This window comes from Pithys albifrons, chromosome 5 (assembly GCF_047495875.1).
Source record: "Pithys albifrons albifrons isolate INPA30051 chromosome 5, PitAlb_v1, whole genome shotgun sequence".
Taxonomy (NCBI): domain Eukaryota; kingdom Metazoa; phylum Chordata; class Aves; order Passeriformes; family Thamnophilidae; genus Pithys; species Pithys albifrons.
This window is the reverse complement of record NC_092462.1, coordinates 14,703,016-14,725,011: the sequence shown is the minus strand read 5'-3', so window position 1 is coordinate 14,725,011 and position 21,996 is coordinate 14,703,016. Positions and strand designations below refer to the sequence as shown.

Sequence of the window (21,996 nt, the reverse complement as noted above, 5' to 3'; positions counted from 1 at the left end):
TGCCATGTTTTTCTGTTGGAACAGCTCCATTATGTACAAAATACTTAAGTATCTGGTTTGGTCAGCAATACAAAAAGTAACTTTATAGCCTACAGCTAAGTATTCTGGAGGGAAGTCTAGGTTCCTGTATTAATGAATCTACGTGCTCAATAATAAAAATGAGAGACTGAGAGGACACCAACCCGCAATACTTTATTACTTTGTATCAAAGGTGTTTTCCTAAATGCTTGTTTTGTTTCACAGAGAGATTAGACATGAATCTGGGCCTCTGACAGCCCTTCTAATTGCTGGGCTGCAAGGCCAGAGAGATCCTTTTTGTGCAAAACACTGTGAAATTAAAAGTTGATAAAATATTTTGGGAAAAGAAGTAGCCACTTTGAAATTAGCAAATCACTCTCTAAACTACCTGAAAGAAAGTTGTAGCAAAATGGAGGTTGGTCTCTTCTCCTGGCTACCAAGTGATATGATGAAAGAGCCTCAAGTTGCACTGAGGGGATTTACACTGGATATCAGGAAAAAAATTCTTCCCTGAAAGGGTCGTCAGGCATCGAAACAGGGTGCCCAGGGAAGTGGTTGTCACCGACCCTGGATATATTTAAAAGGCATGTAGATGTAGCACCTGGGGACAAGTTTTAGTGATGGACTTGGCAGTGCTGTGCTAAAAGTTGGAGTCAATGATCTTAGAGGTCTTTTCCAACCTAAATAATGTAGTGATTCTATGAAATTGTCATTGGTATGATTGGGGCTTTTGTTTCTCTTTTTTTTTTAATTATTATTTGGTGGAAGTTACTCAATGTGATTGCTCTACAGTTATTCTTGGAGGAAGAAGTGTTTACTTTTAAAATAATTATTATAAACCTAGAAGATAGGTTTTACCTTTTGTTCCAAAATCTAGTCTGCAAATATGTAAGTGTGCAGTCAAGCAGGAGAGTTCTTTCTAGGCTGAAGTGAGAGCCTCACATCACATGGATGAAGATGTAGGCATCTTTCCTGTCATATTTCAACTTATGTCTCTGTGCTCTACAGTGGGGCATAGGAGGTAGGTAGGATCTTTGCAGAACAGACATCAAAACCTGGCAAAAAAGAAAAGGGTCATAGCCAGAATCAGTAGACACTTGGCAATTCTTTCTGTAATTTTGATAGAAATCTACTCAAGCATTAAGGCAACCCAGAGGAAATGATCAGAGCTCAGGCAAATATCACAGCATATGATTCAGCCACCTCTCTTACAAATGAAACATGTTTACATCTGCTGTCAGATAAGTCTCATCATACATTGTCAATTATTCTGTATCTCATGATCTTAGACACTTGCTGCTATTTGCAGCAGGTAGTGTGGCTCTATAAACTTAAAGCTTTTTAAGAGAGAAAGCCTACAGGTCTCTATTAATTAGGCAATATACATTAATAGCATTGCTGTTTGACCAGAAACATAGAATATTTTGTGGGCTTGCCTTGATTTTTCATCTCTTTGAGTTTAGAAAGGAGAAGAAATATCACTTTCAGTCTGAGTGTTTAATATATTTGAAATGTATCATGACCTTTTTTTTGGTCATGAAAATGACATTATTTTGAATTATTTTAAGTTTAACATGCAGGAATTTTAATTTTTGCAGAATTCTCTTCTGTACCTATGCATCCAGAATCTATTTTCTCTTTTAAATGCCATAAGAGGACACATTATGTCTCTTAAAGGAATACTCTTGTAAAAATATGTGAGACTTAGCTCTGGAAAATATTTTTGAAACTAAATTTCATAACTAAAGACAATTATATAATTGATTGTACAGAGACCATGTCTTTAGCCATGAGTTTCCCAAGACAAGTTAGTCCTGGCCTGATGCAATGATTTGAAGTCAATGGACAAACTATTGTGAGTTCGGTCTCCTTTTGAGAATCCCTCTCACCATTTTTCAGGTACTCTTAGTGTCTGGAATTGTATTTTTAAATAGCTTCTGAACTGTATTGTTTAACATTGATATTTCACTCAGTTTGGACAGTTTTTCCTTGTGTGACAGTTAATTTAAACCTTGTGCTTCAGTTCTAGCAGAATTTTTGCCGCCTCTCACCTGGAGCCACAAGCCACTTGCTGAAGAAATCTAATGATAAGACCTTGAATAATTTATCTGTTTGAATTTTTCCAGAAGTTGCAGAACCAATAGTTGGCCTTGAAAGGCAGTGGTGAATGGAAAAGCATTGTTGGGAATGTTCAGCTTCTTTTGACGGAGATGCCTCTTCATTGTGTGAGCCTGTGGTGCCAGGATTTTTGCACGGTGTCCTGAAATGGCTCTGTCTTCTTGCACTGGATGAAAAATGGCTCAAAACAGCTTGAAGATTTTAAGGGCTTCCACTTTGAGTTGCCTTGGCTCTGTTGGTCCAGACTTCTTTCCTCCCTTCCAGAACGATTGGGGGAGGAGGAGCTTAGGAATTCATTTCAGAACAGAACTTCAGGCAGCTAGTGATTGTACCCCAATAATGTGTGTTTATGAACACATGGCTTAAATTTCTATTATACTTTGAGCAGGAAAGCAGAAGAAACCTTGTTGAGTTTTTGTAAATATAGTAATTTTTAAAGTATAGTAATTTTTAAAAGTTGATTCAGTTTGTAAATGGAACGTGGCAGTTCCATTTATCCAAATCCCAGTGATTCTCCATTGTGAATAGGTTTGTCTAAAAATTACCTTAAATGTCCAAATATATGTTACTACTCTCAATTCTTTGTCCAGTTTTTGAGAAATGTACTTTATTCTGCTAACTATATTCCCTCCTATACTTGATGGGTTTTGTTTTTTTTTTTCTCTTTGTGTAGGTACCTATTTACAAATGCTCTGTAGACTAATTAAGGTGTCTGAAGGTTAAACCTCATCTTATGAAGTAGATCCTGAGACTTGCCATGCTGTTAGCTCAGTAGGCTTCAGGGAAGGGTTCCAGAAAAGATTGTGAAATACTGCCAAGCAGGGCTTTGCTGTTGAGATTACTTATCCCACAAACCTTAGGCCATGTTAATGTGACAGTGGAGATCTAGTCCCATGGGAGGGTGTTTTCATTATGTGATTTTCAAAGAAATGTCATCACCTAAATCTGAAAAGAATTGTACTGTTTGTATTTTATTTAATGTTTCTTTAAATTGTTAAAGAAAACTGCATTTTCAATTCATTGCCAAACAAAAGCAAGGTCTATGCTTTGCTGATAACTGGGCACATTGCAATGGTTCTTCATTAACAGAGACGATTTCCCCCTTTTCGTGCAAAGGAGGTAATTGCAGAAGTATTAGGGGAACTCTTCCACCCTAGTAATTTCAAATGAGAGATACAACAGTCACAGCAGCTTAGTTCAGCCAGATCTTGCTTTCTGTGATGTCATGGTATGGTGCCATCAAGCAGTGCTACCTTTTGATGCTATATCTTTTATTTGATAAAATGAAAAAAAAAAAGCCACTGATCTCACCTCATGGAACTGTTGCTGCTTCTTCAGATTTTACACCCTAACTCTGGAATATTTACTATTTTCTTAGAAGAGCTTGTAATTGCTTTCTACTCATGCTTATTTTTGTCAAAGTCACTGGGCAGTTTGGCCTGGACCTGGTCCACAGCAGAGCTCAAGCTTGCCCACATTGGCTGGCACTGGGCAGAGAGAGACAGAGATCTTTACTGGGTTTGCATTACTCAAAAATGGTAGAGGGGAGTGTAGTTTATATTTTTGGGTTTGTTAGTTGTCCACATGGTGGGTGATGTCATTAGCCTGTATTTGGAAAAATATATGGTGTATACATATCTTAGAGAAAGGATTTGTGCCAAAATTACACTCTTGCTTACAGCATTGACCAGTCTGAAAAAATACACATGTACATCAAAATAAAAAAGCTACAAGGAAAAAGGAAAGGAAAAGAAAAAAAGAAATTCTCTTATATTGTACAATAATGAAGAGCTGTATCAAAATCCATAAATTAGGCACTACTTTAAAATCACATATAATTTCAATTACAGCCATCTGTTTCTCCTTTGGAAGAATGAAGGGAGGTCAACAACTAAACATTTTACAACCATAAAGATTCTGGGATGCTTTTTAAGCTATATACATATGTGATTTGTAAGAAACCTATTTATATGTAAAATTTTTCATTTGAACATTCATTCCTTTTATTATGCAAACACCAAGTTTTTTGGAAGCTACAGGCTTCTAACTGAAGTGAATGCACTTATTTCAGCCTAATGCTATGCCTTAATTTTTTTCATTTTAACCCCCTGATGTTTCTCACATCATCAAGAAAAATATCTCTTTAACTTTCAAATGTGTAGATAGTAGAGAATAGACGGGGCATAGATTTTCCTTTAGAAAAGTATGTAAAAGGTTTCTGAGCTCTTTGCCAAAAATAAAAATTAAAGTCTAACAGAGGTTTTTGAGAGGAGATGGGCAAGGGAGAAATGTTATGTTCTGGGACTCAAGGTAGAAAATCTTTGAAATCTGTAAATTTTATGTAATCATTTATTTGAGTGACACTTCCTTTCCTCTTCTCTGCCAGTACTGTTCACAGCATTGAACAGAGATGGTTTATTCAGCTGTGCCTGTTTTGTTGTCACCCTGATGAGGGTTGCGTCCAAGATGGGGCATGTATCATTTTACAAGTGATGTTAATAAAGTTGGTGACTTTACTGATAAAGTTTTTAGTAATAAAAAATAAAATAGAAATGCATTTTACATTCATTCTAAATGTATGATAGAATGTGCTGACCCCCATTGAGCCTTTAGACTTTTTGAATTCTTCAAATATGAAAAGGTAAGCAAAGCCTTGAGTAAGCTTGTCCAATAAATCAAACAAGAAAGCAGAATCGCTTGGAATACATAATCATAAAACCTTCATGCATAAAATATAAAGCCAAATAGTGACCTAAATGGTTAATAACAGGAAAAGTCTGCTAATACCTGTTGTATAAACCCCTAATCTTTACAGTTGTTAACAGAAACTGGAGTGCATGCATAAAAAAAATATCTCTTCACAGCAATGCTGTTATCCACATCAATCAAGATAATCCCACAGTAAAACCTTGCTAAAGAGGAAATGTGACGTGTTTGGATAATGCCAATGATTAGAAAACATGTCCCAGAAAATGCTATGCAAGGCAAGTTTAAATATTAATGCACACTTCCCTAGCCCTTTTCAAACTGAGAGTCTCAAATTATTTACATGGACCTCAAGGGCTGAACTCTGATTTCAGTTCCAGATGTGAAACAAACAGAAGTTCCTGTGTATTTGAAAGCTGGTGTAATTCTGTGCCATAAAACTTCACAGCTGTTTTTTTCACAAAATGTGAATTCTCAGTCTGCACAAGGGTAAATTGAGTCACAGAGCAGGGACATGATTTATTGAATGTGAACATAGTGAACCACAGCACATAACAAACCTCTCTCTCTCTTATTACCACTGCTTCCTTCATGGCTCAAGGAAACACAGTGCTGGTTCAAATTCATTCTGTCTTAGGCTGACAATGTATTTGATCATAACTCATCAGGGAGGACAATTTTATCCTATAGACCACACTATAAATTAAATCCCTGGAAGATTTTCATAGGGTGTGTGGTATGTTCTGGAGAAATCATTGCACAAGGCAGAATTACACACTAAACCTCTGTGAACAATCATGTCCTTATTTTCTACTCTAGATTGATGGTAATTGAATATGATTCACACTTGCAGGTTGGCACTTGCGGACTGCTAATCACTTGGGAAAACACAACACATTGTGCTCTCAAGTGCTGTTCAGCTATTGTTTCTCAGGGCGATTCTCAGGAGAATTGGCTCTCCTGATGTGCTTATGAAGAAGGTGGTATCAAAAAAATGTATAAGTGGAACAGAATTAGCTCAGCTAATTTTAGATGGCTGCCGTTTAAAAGTCTAGATCTGTCTGGTTTCTGTGATTTCACCAGACTGAAGGGTATTGTCCTATGAAATGCCTTTTTCTCTCTACCAGCTGTAGCAGGGACCTAGTAATGCAGACTCAAATGACTGTGTTGTAGCTATCCAAAGTTAGGGAGATGAATCTCACCTAAAGTTAAATTGGACAAGTCACTTTTCTGCAGACCTTAGCAAAACTGGAGCTTTTTGACTTATTTGGAGCAGTGCAGCAGCCAAACCCTACAGAAATCAACAGCCTGGGGAGAAACACAAAGGAAAGCGTGAACATGTAGTTGGTGTAATGTTCAAAGTAATACATAAAAACTGCGTAAGATCCCGTCTTTCAATAAGAAAGTTGATTCGGTTTGTAAATGGAACTTGGCAATGTTACAATTGTGTTTGATCAGAAGACTTGCACTGTCAGATGAGAATTCGTTATCCACCAAGCCGTCAGCTCAGTTCAGCTATATGAAATGCTGTGTGGCTTTAAGGAAACAGCTGAAAACCTGGACAATCAGTTGTGTAGTCTTACCAACTAAGTAGGGAAGTGTGAGAGAGTATGCCATGCTAAAGTACATCTTTAATGAAGGGCTGCCTGGAAAGACCACATATAGAAAAGAACTTGGGTTCTTTTGGTTTTTTAGGTTTTATTTTTTAAAGTAGAAAAAACAGGCTATCTCTGACCTCCTTTCTGGAACAAGACATACATTAAGAAATTATTTTATAATAATATAAAATTAAAAAAATAAGATATGGTTTGTTACAGGAAAAAGCATCATACCAGGAAAGCTTCTAAACTGTTTGTTGTGGGTTGAGCTGGCAAACTGCAAACTGCCCAACACAGAATGTTAGAGCCTCTTTCTCCGGCCGAGAAAAGGGGTTTATGCTTAAACTAACTATATATATTTATGCAGAAAAGAGAAAATTAAGGGAAAATTACAATATAACACACAAAAGTTAGATATAACAATTTTCTACCTCCCACCAAAACCAGATTCCATCACTCTAGATCTATAAGCACCCTAAAATACACCCAGCAAGAAAGTATAACAACAAAATATTTCTACTTCCCTGAATTCAAAGAAAAGGCAAGTAGCGGCAGCAGCGGCAGCAGCAGGGCCTACTCCAGCAAGACAGCAGCTGCATGTCTTGTCTCTATTTCAGCCATGATGGAAGTGAATGAACACCTCCTACTTCTGTACTCATATCTCAGGTTTGCATCATCTGGTATGCAATATTTCTTTGATTACTTAAGTCAGGTGATACCTGTCTCTTCTAATCTACGTAGATTCTCTGAGCCTGCTAATTTGAGGCCTAGCTAAAACTAAAGCCCAAACTACCACATTGTGATTAAATAATATAATTTTAAAAAACCTAAACAGCTGTGAAAGGAAAATATGATTCAGGCAGTGGACTGAGCTGTAGGAATACTGCTCTCACTTCATGGTTCACTTTATGTTAAACATTTATGAATAGCATATGTTTGACCTAGACGGCTGCAGAAGGATGTAGGAGCCCCTATACCTTCAAGAACATCCAAAATCTGGAGGGTATTTTGTGGGGGGTTATGCTGATCATATATAACCTCTTCTAATAAGTTGGAGTCAACATGAAAGACAAGTCATGCCTTGTGCTCTACTTCGCATAACCTCATTGATTTGGGCTTTTTTAAATGCATGTTAGCAACAAGCAGTGCCAGGGCATGTCCACTGGCTCCAGGGCCACCAAGCACCATCTGGCCATCCTGTTAAACACTCTCAACATCCAAAGGTGGAGGGGCTGCATCCAAACTGTCCTTGGAGAACAGTGTTAACTTATTGCACTGTGCTGCAGATGATACTATCCAAATAGCATTGGCTCGCTGTGCTGAAGGTGTGGCAAGGGCAGTTTTAATAGTCTAATAAATGGCAGAGAGAAACTCTTGGGAGTGGGAATTTTTTGCACTTGAGTTTACTGGAATAGCTGTAGTGCTGGTGAACTAGGATTTCTGATAGTGTCCCTCACTGAAAGTTCCCTTAGGAAACTAAGCTCTTACAAAATGACAAAAAGTGTTTTTACTTGAGTTTCTCAATCATGGTAATTATCAGTTGTGATGATTAATGCTTGATTTAAAAGTGAGGAAGAATACTGTGAGTAGTGGGAGTTTTTACTAGAGGTGGATGTTACCAAATCGATGAGGATGTGCTTGTTCTGAGGAAACAGAGACACAAAGAACACAAGAAAAAAGGAACACAGAGAGATCAGTAAACACATGTCCTTACAAAGCTGTATGTGAACAATTTACTTAGAAAAGAAGAGAACTCATCTGTTTGTTTTCAAGGATGTTTCCATATCTAAAAGAAGCAGAAGAAAATATTTTTTTCATAAAATTGTAAATAAATTGTGGAACTTGGTTCCAGATGAATGGCAGATAGGCAGTTCAGGAAATCCTTAACCTTCCGACTGCCAAAAGCAGTGATGTTTTCTGGGAAGGATCAGTCTGTCCTTCCCATGTTTCTCCCATGTCCCCTGAGCATCAGCTACTGGTTGCAGTTGGAGGGAGGATTTAGCCAAACCAGCATGACAGTTTCTATTTTTCTGCAGCCTGGATCATGTGTATGAAGAGGATAAAAGGAAACGGGCAACATTTGTTGACAGCATTTTATTCTTGCCTTTATCAACCACTTGTCAGCAGCCCTGAGATGGTTTAAGAACTCAGCAGAGGAAAGGAAGCATTGCAAGAGGCATTGGAGGGAAAGTTATGACTATGAAGCATGTTTGCCTCATTGTGCTAGTTTCTTCATTATCTCTGGGATAGTACATCATCTTGGTCCAAGTGAATTTAGATAAGTTCAGCCCTTAACTACATTGTGCTTGGGTCCTCACTCTGCAAAACTGGGATGCTGTCATGAGAGATAGTGATGTCAAAGACACCATCTGTGAGATTCTCAACTTGTATTACAATAAAGGCCACCAGATGAGGTAGAAAAATTCTTCATAACATAGGTTTCTATATACAGTGTCATAATAAATTAGCAGGGAATAAATGATGCAGTCTAACATTTATACACCCAGGTAGCAAAAGCAAAGAGATTCAGGCGCATATCTGAGTAAGTGTAGCTGGATTTAAGCTGCTGACATAGTGAGGCTTTGGAACTCCTACATGCGTCACTGCAAAACATGGATGTTTGTGCTTTTGGCTGCTCTGAGTTTCACTCAGGAACATGTGAAATATCTGAAGGTAGGACCCTCATCCTTCAGTTTCCCTAGCTATGAAATAAAAATAATTTTCATTTTGCAGAATGTTGTGATTGTTTAAGTTGCTTTGAGATTTTTAGATCAAATGCATCATAAAGGCATAAAATATTTCTGTGTTCAGTAGATATGGTGTAAAGGAGCTTGAAAATGGCGTGCATATAGTTAAAAGAAAAAAACTGGAGTTTTGAGCAATGCATATGTAATTTCTATAGACAGCTGCCATTATCCTGAGAGGCACAAATATTGCCAAATTATTAAACTAAATACAGATATTTAACCAAATATCAGTCTTCAAACCCTCTGTTGCTTTTTTTTTCTTCCTTTGAAGGCTTGTTATTAATTTTTATTAGTACGGACACCTATAAAAACTTTTAATTTGAATAATTTAGAAATTTGCATTTTATTACATTTCTTTTCATGTTATTGCAGTGTTGTCTTTGGGCTTTTAATTGATTTTTTTGTTGTTGTCAAACACTTTGAAACTTCTGAAGTGAACAGCATGAAAAGAATAAATAATGACATAGTCTTAAGAGAAAAACAGCAATATTTTATTAAAGAGAATCTTTCCAGAATTAAATTCTGTGATTTCAGTATTTTCTGAGCAATTACAATAGTGTTAGTACCAGGTTCTTATGAAAGTAACTTATCTGTATCTATGAAGCAGGCATAGAAAATGCTGCAAATACATGCCTTTGATCTAAATGACAGAAATAAATTTGCTAGGGACACGGTAACATTAAGCATGTTTAAACTGACCCATATTGCTTGAAGTGCAGGTAGAGTATTTCTCTTTTTTGATCAGGCCATTTGATTTACAGTATAAGTGAAATTAAGTTACATGCATAATATGTGTTATATAATTTGGTACATTAACTCTTACAGATGTACGTTAATATTTTATTTATCCCCTATATTTTTCCTGTTCTGCAGTTAAATTTATCATGGGTCTGCAGGCATAACTTGGACATGAACAATTAAGTTTTCAGTCAGAACCACAGCGAGAGACTCCGATCTGACTGCACTCACTAAGCCTTTTGGTAACTGAATTGATAAGGAGGAAAGAAGTTCATATGTGAAAAATCTGAAGTGAAGATGCAAATCTCATGCTTGGTTGGTGTTCTGTTATCTGGGAATACATTGATCCTGAGTGGCATCAGAGTGGCTTTACTTTCAGAGTATTTCTGTTTCTTTTAAAACTGTCCTAAATCCTTTGGTAGTATTACTACTCTCTTATCATTACAGGCAATTTGCTAATGTTGTGAGTTAGAGTTACCATTTCATAAGGTTTTAAACAATTTTTTAGAAAGTGTTCATTAATATTCAAAGCTTTTTTTAAAAAGTCACAGACTTGTGTCTAACATTCAATCACACACATTTTAATTGCTTTTTATTGACTTGCATGTTGGAGATGTGCTTTATAGTTTGAAGCAGTTATAAATGCCTTCAATCTTTATGATAAAATGAGAATATTAAAAATAACATCAAACTTGCATTCATTTTCTTTCCACATATCCAAAGGATCTATTATTCTAAAATAAATTACCTAAAAAATAATGGAAGTAAGCATTCAGGTTTTTTAGTTAATCATTAAGCTACTGTAATTGATTTTAAGCATAGCAGACTGCTATATTTACTTCTTGTTTGAAGAGTACAAGATTTGGGATCTAGGTTTCTACAGAGCTATAAAATTTTTAACTCCCTGAAGAAAGGAGGAAGACAAAGCTGACTTTGTCAGACTGTTCCCTGAAATGGGACATTTTTAAAGAAGATGTTTCCATTGTCTAGCTTTTTAGGTAGTAACTTCTGAACTACTTCTTGCCTGTTCAGATACCCAACATGTAGAGTTCCCACTCTAATGCTGTAAGATTCTGGAGTTTTCCACTTTTTCATTTTTTCAGAGCACTCACAGTACTTTGTTCTAAGTTTGAATTTAAACACCTATGTTAAGAAGGTTTCAGGCTCTTTATGTAGCCTGCAGAGACTGGGTTGCTGCCCCAGGGGATAATTCAGAACAGGAATCTCTTGTGACCAACTGTCTAAAGAGCTTAGTGAGTCCAACTTCATACTTAACTAAATGACTGTGTTGGGTTATGTTCAGAAAATTATTCCTCCAGCAATTCCAGGGCTAAGAAGACTGTAAGGTTGTAAGACTGTTACTTTTCTGCATCTATTTACCACCTTTTTCTTGTGTGTACAGACTACCATATCTAGACACAATATGAAATTTTGCAGACCTGCCACGATAGAAAATTGTGCAAGCAATGAAGGTTAAGAAGATACGACCTTTGCAGGAACAATTATAAGGACATTCATTAGCCTAATGAAGTCATGGCAGTGTATTTGTGGTGATGGTACTGCACCAGTGTCAAAGTGAGTTTGTTGTGAGAATATTTTGTATTATTTTTGATTAACAATATACAGTCCCCAAGGAAATAAAAAACTAATACTGGAGTTACAAAACTACATTGCTGAATGATACGGGAAGAGACTCTTCTATGAGACTTGATTTGTAATTATGGATCATAAGATATTGCCTGTCCTCAATTCTTAAATACATAATTCATGAGTAGAGCTTGACTAAGTTTTTCAGCCAATAAAAACTACAGCAAAATTGGAATTTAAGGGATTATCAGCACAATGAATTTGACGAACAGTTATAGCTTTTCAGATTTTTCTTCTTTAATAGGAAAGGGAGGAAGAAGTTCTTATAATCTAAAAAATCAACATAGTTGTATTTCCACTTGAGAGCTTTTATGGGAAGCTGCAGTTTGCTACAAATCTTAGAGTAAGCAAAATTTAAGTGGGGTTTAATTTAATAGACACAATCTGAAATCTCATCATGTTTAAACTGAAATAACTAAAAGTTGCTGTTCTGTTTAAGTCAAACACACTTTGTGTTCTCAGCTTATGTATATGTACTCAAGAAAGACAAAACAGAAGAAACCAGAAAAGCAAGCTCACAAATATTCAACGTCTTTGAAAATCTGAGGCAAAACTTGCAGTGCTTTTTCACAATGAAGTATTGGCTTGATGCTTTACCATAGGCTGAAAGGACTTTCATACTGGTTTCATCAGCTTTCAGTACACAGTGCTATTCAGGAGACCTCAGTTCTTGCTCAAAGTTTCTTGTATGTTGTGTGCATGCTACAGAGAGATAAAATTCTAACAATACATGTGCTCTGTCCTTGTTTACTTTTTTAAGAAAAACTGATATAAAGTGTATTGCTTATTCAAAAAGCCTCAATTTGAGATTAGTGAAAGAGATATTAACTGCAGGAATAATGATTTTCTTAATGATCAGCAAACTTTACAGTGATCTGGGAAGGAGGACGTGGGATAGTGAAGAACAGATGAATGAAAAATTTGGGGAAAGTCTGTTGAAATTCATAATCTTTTTTTTTCTTGGTATTTTCTTAGAATCATGGAATGTAAAGTAATATTTTGTAAGCTAAAATACTGTAAATGCTGACTGATTAGACTGACCAAAAGTTAAGTTAGTAAAACTGTGCTTTAAGGTCTCAAATCAAGAACTCACTAGTCAAAACATATTTGAAAATGTAAATCTCACTCTGATTTTTTCTGTAAGAATCAAAAGAAGAGAGAGAAAGATGGGGAGAATGGAAGGCAATAGGTGGTTTATATAAGACTGAATGGTTTGAATATTTCCTGAAAGTCTTCAGAAGTCTTTTGAAAAGCTTCAGATATGAAAATAGAAACACCTGAAGGCCTATTATCAAAATAATAGCCTCTGTAACCTGTGAACATGGCAAAAGAAAAGTGACTCATTTCCAATGATATGGGATTGATGGATTCTGCTGGCAGCCAGTGACTTATGTGACGTGACTAGACAATGTGGGCTTTCATAAACCCCTTTGCCTATTTAAGGGTCTGAAAATGAATTTTGGATCACAGGCCAAGATTCAGGGCCAGGCACCCAGAGATGGATTCTCTGCTATTTTTAAGAACTCTTGAGACTGCAACGCAGACAGTATCTGTGCACACTCTTTGCTTAAGTGGTAAGATCTTCTTCTCTCTTTAGTGAACAAGGGAATAGTTATTCCTGTAATTTTTAATATAGGCTTAGAAAATGTAACTGTCACTGATAACCTCAGTGAACCATCCTGGAGACTACAGGTGTTCATTAAATAATAATCATTCTTTGTAGTGCATTAGCACAAGGAACCTTAGCAATGGACAATGAAGCTGTTCTGTCAGGTAGAAAAACCCCTCCCTTGGCACAAAGACCTTCCAATTTAAATTCTCAATGTGACACAGCAGTTGGATACAGAAGATGGTAGAGCAGATAAAATGCTATAGGAGTTCTTTTTGGTGGTATATAATATTTAACTCATAACACAGAGATCATCAAAAGCATTCTGCAGATTTGAAAGTATGAGAGTCTGATTAAAAAGAAAGGTATCTGGTCATGGATTTCAAGGAGAAACTCAGCCTGTTGGATTCATTGTATTGACATGAGATCAAGTAAAATATAAGCTCTTATGCATTAGCTGAGCAAATATTTTATTCAGACTAATTATTGTTTTACATATATTAAAAGGTTTGCTAAAAGCCATGTCATTCATTATTATCATTAAAATATTGTTATTAGGCCTTTGGAATAATTACAAACAGCAATTTTTGTAGGATAAATGGCTAGGATTAAAAATAAGCACATACAAAGCTATTCATCAATTAAATAAATCAGCCCATGCTATGAAAACTCCAAGAAAAGATACCTTGGAGAATTAGTTAATATCAAGGCATTATTTATCAGAGGAATGTTGATTGTTTGGACATGGTTAGAAGGAAATCTTAGAAGTATTGTCTAGATAAGACTAGAGGCTTATTTTCTTTTTAAAATACAGGAGAAATAATACGGACACCAAGACACTGTGATTTATTTTTTAGAGTCATGCTAATGTATCTGTGTGAAAAGCCAGATTATCCTGGCTAATAGTGTACAGGCAAAGGATAAAATTGTCCCCCAATACTTTTCAGTTTCTATCCAGTCTCCCTTTGTGCCCCAGACCCCAGTTATCTCTGGACTGCGTGTCTGAGTCTCTCTGAGACTCTCTTGACACAGTAGCCAGACAGAAACTTTGGATACCAAAGTTCTCGTGCTGAGCAGCCTGTGAAGAGAGTTACATATTCTCTTGAAATGGAAACCAGCTTGCTTACCTGAGCAAACAGAAGACTAAGCTGGAAAGTCAGAGAGCTTGCTTTGCTGTGGCAGCTTATCCCCATTATCATTGCAGGGTTAGTAAATTATAAATATCTACCCATTAGAGGAGGAAAACTCAAACACAAGCTGTGGTTTATTCTGGGCTCACCATTATTTTATTATTTCTAATCCTGTAAACTGTAGTATTTCAAAGGTAAAATACATTCATAGTTCATGTAAATTTACAAAGCAGGATCTGCTGCTACGTGTAAACAGAAGTACATGAGCAATTCCAGCTTTGCAAGTCTGAGTATGTACTCACTTTATGCAGCCTCTAAACTGAAAGAGGCCAAAATTTAAGTCAGAAGTGTTTCACTTCCCTGTATCCATTCTCCAGCTCAATTTTAATGGGAATGAAAGACAGCTGCATAATGTGGAAGGCCTGTGATGTTCATGTTGGAGGGAACAGGGCTGTGGGGAGTGCTGATGGAGCTTTTCTTCCTGCAATCTGTGCATTGGAAGTGTCTGCATGAAGTGTGTGTTCACTGAAAGGTCTGCAAAGTTACCAATATATGTATAAACAGGGATATAAATAAAAAAGCAGGTCGGGTAGTGTGTACAAGCTTTATTTGGACACCACCACCCCCGCCCCCCAAAATCTACTGAGAACAAAAAGAGCTTTTCACTGCCTCAAGCATGACACTGGCCAGGATCCAGTCACATCCCTACCGCTGGCTGAAACTAGAGCTGTGAAAGTCTACCCTAAGCTGTGTCTGGCCGCCTATAGTCCTAGATGGCTCTTCTGAGAGGTACAGGTGATCCAGATTTAGGAGCATCCAATTTATTTCCTTTGGCCTCATTCCTTATGTTAATGGCTCAGGAGACAGTATGATGTAAGAGTTGTTTTGAGATCCTAGACAATCTGAAATGGTGCCTGCAATTCTACCTTTTTCAGTGAGTAAATCCTTTGGTTTGCAATGATAAACTTGCATCTAAGTGTAATAATGTTGACTTAAAAATGTAGTGGGAGTATTTAACTCTTGCTTCCCATAAATATATAACACATTTAATCTACAAATGTACGTAAAGATAAAAAATCCCACCTCCTTTCTTTTTGTTATATATATAAAGAACTATTTTTTATGCCTGATAATCTAAATAACCAGAAGAATAGTTGGTAAAAATTCCCTTATATGATGAAAACCAATAAAAAGAGTAATCTGGGAAATAGAGCTTTATTCTTTGTGAGTCCAGAGCTACAAAATCTATCTAAGAACATACAACTTTCAGAATAAATTGAAGTCTGAGGGGCAAATCAAGACCCTGCCTCCTGCAAAGATTGATTTTAGGCTATGTGTCTTCTGTAATACACCTTAATTCACTGCTGTATAATCAGTGATTTCAGTTTTGAGTGCTGGAAAAAAAAAAGAAAGAAAAAAGAGTAAAACCTCTGTATCTTTGCTTACTTTACATTTTCAGTTTTTCTTGTGACAAGAACACATAACTACATAAAATGTCATCCTGGCAGAACACAAGCACACTGTTGTGTGATGGGATCACAGTCGGCAGTCTTGGCTTTACATTTTTGAATCTGAATATGTACAACTCAAAATACAGGTTTATTAGGAGTCATCAATCCCAGTTTATGCAAGGAACAGACAGTTCCTTTATGGTGGAGTCTGCTTGCTAGTCTGTTACACAGCTGGGTATAGCTGAAGAACAAGTAGGAGACAAATTAGGAGGTTTGATTCTTGAAGTAACTGAAAATATCCAAGCAGAAATATTCTCTAAATCTCACGCTATTAACAAGAGCAGAGGCAGTACAAAGTACATTCTTCCAAGAAGCACAGTTCTTGAAGACAGCTTCTACATCTTTTGAGAGAAGTGCACTAGTCTCTAAACTTCTCTGGAAATCTGTGTTGCTGCTAACAATGACACGCCCTGTGTGAAAGCAGAAGGGTCCTGCCAGGCTCCCAGTTGAGGAGAGTTGGCATCTATATTCTGCTTCATCCATTCACCCTACTGAAAAAAAAAACAACCTGGCATCCTCCCCCACACTGCACAGACTGTGTGTTTGATGTCCACTAAATTTCATTACGTCCTAATGTCTAATTTCATCCTAATCACCTTATCATTTGTATGTTTGCTTGTACAACTTTTATTTTGTGTTTATCATCTTTGTCTGTGAGCTGTTCTGTTGACCTCTTAGGAGCTGGCTCATAAATAAGCTGTTGGCAATATGAAAAGATGTATGTGCTAGGAATGCTTATCTCTGCTGTGTATAAGGGGATGCTGTAGAAATAGCTCTTATGTAGATGTTAAACTCAATGGTGATAATTCTCACCTGGTTTTATATCTGCAAGGTGTTCCTGTAGAAAATGAGAGTTCTTTCACTTGAAATATAGAATTAACTTTTTACTATTATAGAAATGGCATCAAAATATTGGAAATAAATGGTGTCAACAATAAGAGTAAAGAATTAAGAAAGAAGAGGAAAAATACTAACAGCTTTTCAGGCTTCTGTTCTGCCAACCCATCAGTATGTCTTGTGTTTTATTTACAGTGCTTTGTCAAAATGTGACTTTCATGAAGATTTTTCCATAATCCAGAGGAACTCATTATCAGAGAAAATTTCTTCTCTATATTTTCACTTTTCATTCTACTGCTCTTAGCTGTACTTCTAAGGTATCATTCACAATGGAATAATAACTGTCTTTCCAGTTTTGCATTCTTCCCTTTATAAAAATCCAGCACTGTGTTGCCTTCTTAGAGTTTCTTTAGGTGATATGAAGAAAAGTTTTCCAACTGTATTATGATATTCTGTGATGTTTTGCCACAAAAAGAATCCACAAAATTTTCCATAAGGATGCTTCTAAGTTAAGGGAATTCCAATGGAATGCCTAAACAGGGGATTATATTGTATATGGTTGAGATGCAGCTTCATTTCTTACTAGATCAGCACTTTGTAGCTGTCACTTACTTAACATAACCTGGATCAGCTGTAAAGCTATTCTGAGTTTCTCATTGACCCCAGGCAACCAGATTTTTTTTTTTATAAAATCTGTGTATTTTTACTAATTCTTTGGACTATGGCTGCTTTTTATAAAATCTGTGTATTTTTACTAATTCTTTGGACTATGGCTCTACCCTGTCTGGTATTCACAGAGCATACAAAACTAATGTCTACTGAGTATTAATGTGCACACAGTTCCCTTTTCCAAAGATTGATTTCATGCAACAAGATTTGGATTCTGAAGCTGGTGCTGTGAGAGTTTTTATTATATGAAAAGCCCTTTCATTAAAGACTATTTAATTTTTATGATAAACTTTAATTTTGCAAATCTATTTTTCCTATTACTCTTCAGGGTCCTTTGTGTGTTATAAGTGGTAAATTGAATGACTCCTGGGAAATTATTTTTCATTTCTGCAGAATTAGTACTATTGATGACAACTCTGAAAGTCCATCAATAGTCTGTTTATAATACTGCATTTTTTCTCAAACAAAACAATATCTACATCATGAGGTGAGAGAGAAAACCAGTCTTTGAACAATATAGATTTTTTTCTTTAAATAGATTGTATCTTCACTGCCTTATTTCATTGTTCTGTTTCAAAAGGTAGAGGAGGTAATACAGTAACATACACTGTTGTGTTTTCCCATTTCTGAACTTGCTCCTTCAGAAAAGTCAGATATAATGTCTAGGGTAGAAGTTAAAACTGAGTCTGAGTGAGAAAACTAAAGCACTTGACCCAAGGGCTCTCTCTAACTAATCTCTTGACTAATCCCTGAATAAACAGTGATTCTGTAAAGTGTGCTGTGTAAAAGTAGAAATGGGTAAGTTATAATATAGTTTGCATGTGTTGTACACAGTAACTTTGGGACATTTTATTGTTGCTGTGTGTCTGGAAAACTTGGAAGAAAGAGAAATTCAATTTACTTCTTATCATAGTGATCAAAACATCTTAATATGTTTGTAAGATCATCTGCAATCAAACAACAAATCCTTTGAAAATTTATTTGTTGTTCTTGGGCACTATAAATGGCTTTTTCAGAACCAACAGGTTGTCAAGTGAACCAACACAAGGTTAAGTGTGTGAAATCAGACATGCTTACTCTGATGTTTTATGGACTAATGATCATTCTTCAAGTCTGATAGAATGTTTATGGAGTTGCTATGAGCTCCCTAAAAGTGTTACAAAAGTAGTTGATAGTTAAGGAGGAGGCAAACTAACAGGGGAATCAACCATTTTCTTAGAGCAACTATGGTTCATAGTATGAATTCCAGATACTTGGTAAATGATTTATGAAGCTATTGCTAATTATTTGATGAAATTATCTATAGATTTAACTAGGAAATTAATTAGTGCTATAGCTGTATGTTTGTGTAATGTAAGATGTCCTTCTCTCTATTTCCATATCATGGGGAGTGATTACAATTAAGTACATGTCTACATGCTTTCAAATGATGTTATAATATTGGAATGATTTACAGTCTATATTAGCTTCCAAGTAATGCTTCAATGCTTTCATCTGCCTCCTCAGATGAAGGGCAGTCAATGCTTGTGGAGAATGACTGGAAGAAGATATTACCTCCTTCTTCAGAGATGATGCCATGGACCCTTATGGAAAGAACTGAACACAGCTTTAATTTGTGAAAGGTAAAACTAAAATGAACTACTGGAAGTCTCTGTTACATCCCATTACTTTTACTAGAGAAACATTCTCCTTAGTTCAGCTGCTCTTGTTGAGACAGATTTGTCATTGAAGAAATTTATCTCATTTTATCAAGTCTGCAATTTTCAATTGGTTAATATATTCCTTACCACTCCTACAGTATTCTCCTACACACTCATGTCAGTGGGGAGGATTTTCTGTACTTCTAAAAATGTAACAGATACATTGTCCTGTATATTTTCACTTAACATCCCACACATGCTCCTGACAAAGTAAAAATACCACCAAAACCAACTAACAAAACCTCAATTATACAAGACCTCTCCAAACATCTGGAAGCAGAACACCTAAAAACAGAACATAACAAACACTGGTTGTCTGTAATCCGCTGGTTGGCATATCAGAAATCTGAAACTTACTTTCTGAATTTATTATCTAATTTTCTTTCCCTTGTCCCTACTCCATTTCAGTGTAGGTGATTCAAAACTTTTGATTTGCATGTGATTGAGCATGAAGTACACTATTGTCTGGAGAGCACATACAATAAGAGTGAGAAAACCACTCTTCCAGAAAACACTCTTTTGGCAATTTGAAACAGGCACTAAGTGGAAGAAGTCTTGTATCAAAATTCATCTTAGATATTTTCTCATAAACTGTGTAATCTTTAGCGATTGAAGTTGTACCAAATCAATAAGATGACTTTATTCCTGCCCAAAGCTCTTTTGGGACTACTGCTTAACAATCAGTTCCCAACCAGTCAGTTGCTTTTTGATTTTCTTTTTTGCATGTTAGCAAGTAGCCAATTAAGACCTGATTCCTGGAGAGAAAAAGAGGGAAGATAACACCTGCTTAGTAAATGACATAAAATAGCTCTAAAGTAAGGATGTATTTAAAGTAAGAACGTATGAACACAGATGTGCTTTTCTTTATATGAATTGGTAATAATGTTTTTGAGACTTTTGGAAAACTTGCCTTTGTTGATCAGTTTATCAAAGAGTTAAAAGAAGAAAATTGTGAGAGAGTTTTTCTTCACATCAATCATTCGCTTCAGAATTTGAAGATCACTGTTCCCTTTTAATCAGCACATGGAATATATTCTCTTTTCTTGGAGAGGGCAATTTGTTCATTACTAATTGAAGTAGACTAATTATAAATGATTAGCATTTGAAGAAGGCTTTTAACTGCTATATAAGACCAGTGTGCCTTTCTCTGCACTTCTCATGAGTGTAACTTAAAATACATAATTCAATAAAGACTTCAGTATAAAATAGGATTAAGTATACTTATAAGTCTTTACCAGTAATTTCTGCTGGTCTCTAATCCTAAACAAAATGGTGCTAAATATGTAGAATTGCAAAAGAGAGAAATCAGGTACTTCAGTATAAACATGATTGCTTTCTGCATAAGATAGTCCTACTGTTTTATCATGTACAATTTTACTGCAAAACCTGTTTCACAAGGAATATTAAAAACTATCTAAAGCTTCTAGTTCAAAGTGGAGAACAACCCAAGAGGTAATACTGATCTCATAAATCCAGATGAAAAGAATCAGAGAAATCTGCACTCAAAAGAATTGGACAGATTCTGTGGTTGCTTGGGGTATCAGTAACAGTACTGATAGAAGCATCAATTTAGAATAAAACCGTTAAAATAAAGCAATATACATACCTACATATGTCTAGAATAGAAATAGATTTTTTAACTCCTTGTCTTTCTCCTTGCTGCCTGGTTGTGACAGTACATTCTGCTGCTTCATAGTTTTCAACCTGCAAGCATGAATGTGACTTTTAGAATGACTCACATTTGCAAGCCTGGGACACGGAGAAGAGCAAAGGGAAGAAGCAAAGTTACTTTTTGCTAGAAGCCCTTCTGTGAGGCTGGTTTTTTTTCTTGGTGAAAAGATTTTTCATTTTACTTTTCTATTTTTGTCCAGTACAACTTGTGTTGGTTCTGCAGATTCTATATTCTTTGTGAAGGCCTCTACCTCCATAAAAATTCCTTAAAATTATCTCCTCCTTTCTATGAGACATCTCAGGGCCAGCCGGGGATCTCAAACACACTCTCAAGGACATGTAGTTAGTTATAAACAAGGAGCTGCAACCAGGAGGCCCACATGAGAGCATCCCTAAACAGCATTATAAATGTGGCAGTTATGCATTTGGCTGTGCACAGCATAAATGCATCAGTGAATATCTGCCCAGCTGATCTGAGAGCAAAATGAAATACCAGATGCAAAAAAAAAAAAAAAAAAGGGAAAAAAAAAAAAGCAGTGCACAAGAAAAGCACAATCATGATATGCTGTAATCATGAACCTTAACAAGAATCACCATCTGACATGTTTTCCAGAGCTCCATAATAAGGGAAATTTTTAATGATTGTGGGGGAGAAAGATGGGGAGATATTTTTCACTCTGTTATGTGAGAGATAGAGCAGTTAAAATATGAAGACTGAGCTGAGGAGTTATTTGGACTTCCTGCTGCTGAATTACTGGAAATTGCTAGGATGTGGCGATGGTGTACTGAACATTAGAAGTAAAGATAAATAGATTGTATTTCATCCAAAAAAAGTGACCCAGTAGTAGAAGAGAGGAGTGACATGGGCAGAACTTTGTAGTAGAAGAGCAGTCTTTGCAGTACAATTTGAATTAAGAAAGTGGAGCATGAATATGTCTTGTATTTCTAAATATACATGACAGTGAAATACTTGTTGATCAGATTAGGAAAATAGGGAAAAGATGTTGCAAGTGAATATCAGGATGCCTGCTTAATTTTCTTGAACTTGAAAAGTTGAGAGCTAAGAAGTGATCCTTCAGACAAAGAGGTGGCAGGTCTGGGATGCTGAGGTGGAGCTGTGAGTTGTTTTATGATTGTAGTTGAATTTAAATTTGCAGGTAAGGGTAGCCTGAGATAACTTAAAGGCATGAGAGAAGGAGTCTAAGTATTTTGGATTTCCCACCAACTGCAAAAAAATCTAAAGGGATCTGTGGAAGAATCACAGTGGGGAAAAAAATTATCATAGTGCAGAGCTGGA

At 36.1% G+C, this 21,996-nt stretch overlaps 1 long non-coding RNA gene across 2 annotated transcripts in view; it reads right to left on the bottom strand.

The window, feature by feature from the left end:
* LOC139672160 (uncharacterized) overlaps positions 1-7,053 on the bottom strand; it is a 44,103-nt gene extending 37,050 nt beyond the window's left edge. For both annotated transcript variants that reach the window (XR_011697871.1, XR_011697872.1), the window contains exon 1: positions 877-7,053. This is a non-coding gene — a long non-coding RNA (uncharacterized lncRNA). The remainder of the gene's footprint in view (positions 1-876) is intronic.
* Between the last annotated feature and the right edge of the window lie 14,943 nt (positions 7,054-21,996).